Source organism: Solanum pennellii, chromosome 7, assembly GCF_001406875.1.
Source record: "Solanum pennellii chromosome 7, SPENNV200".
NCBI classification, from domain to species: domain Eukaryota; kingdom Viridiplantae; phylum Streptophyta; class Magnoliopsida; order Solanales; family Solanaceae; genus Solanum; species Solanum pennellii.
In genome coordinates this window covers 18,779,730-18,780,995 of record NC_028643.1, presented here as the reverse complement: position 1 = coordinate 18,780,995, position 1,266 = coordinate 18,779,730, and positions in this window count along the sequence as shown.

Genomic DNA, 1,266 nt, shown 5'->3' with positions numbered 1-1,266 from the left:
ATGGCTTGCCATCTTCCCACAGTTTAGTCTTCTTCATGAAACCCCATCCAAACATGACGTGGTCTTTCTTTCGTAATGTCTATATGCATCCTAACTTTTGCCTAAGACTACTGATAATTCCCATGATCCTCTATTAGGCTACAAAGTGGTTCACTATGAAGATGAATTGGATAAAGATATGCTACCTGTGAATGATCAAGAAGAAGCTTAATTAGGGTGTAGGCACTAAGGTTTAGAGTTTAGGCACTAAGGATTAGAGGTTTGGATTCAGGTTTTAGGGTCTACGACCTAAGATTTATAGTTTAGAGTTTAGGATTTAGTGTTTTGATTTTAGGGTCTAGGCCTTGAGGTTTAGAGTTTAGTGTTTAGGGTTTATGTCGTAAGGTTTAGGGTTTAAGGATTAGGCTTAAGATTTAGATTTTGGGGTTTAGACCCTAATGTTTAAGGTTTTGAGTTTATGTTTTAGGCACATGGTTTAGGGTTTAGGCTCTAAGTTTTAAGGTCAATGATATATGATTTAGTATTTAGGCCCTAAGGTGTAGGGACATTAGATGAGCATATGCATCTTCTTTTTTTTCACAGTTATTTTGGCTTTTTAAAGTGGACGCTTCAGTAGAAGTAATACGTGGTTTATGGTTTAGGCCACATGGTTTAGGGTTTAGGCTCTAAGGTGTAAGGTGTATGATATATGGTTTAATATTTAGGCCCTAAGGTGTTGGGACATTAGATAAGCATATGCATCTTCTTCTTTCTGCACATATTTTGTTTTTTTAAAGTGGACGCTTCAGTAAAAGTAAGACGTGGTGCAACCAAAACTCTTACAAGATTGATACCTTGTGTTGATGTTGGTGTATAAGGGACTAAAAGGAATGTTTCTAAGTGTCATTGTTTCCATTTGATTGTTTGTTTTCTTATATTCGCTTGTGCATCACTTGAAGCTTCTCTTGGAGGGTCTGATTTTTCTCCTTCACATTAATATCACTCAGAATATATGAGACTTATTTTCTTCAAATCAATAGATAACAAATGAAATGACAAGATCTACTGTTTGTCAGTTTTGATGTTGGCTCTAGTGAGTACACTCTCAGATATCAAATTCTGACCCATATGTATCTACACTCAGACACATTTATATAGAAGTGAACCTTGAACTTTGATTTATTGCCTTGGAGTGTATACTAATTGCAGCTTCTGCTTCCTTTTACTGAAGGTCATCCACTAATTTGACACAAATCGCTGGAAAATGCTGAATCAAACATTAAAGTT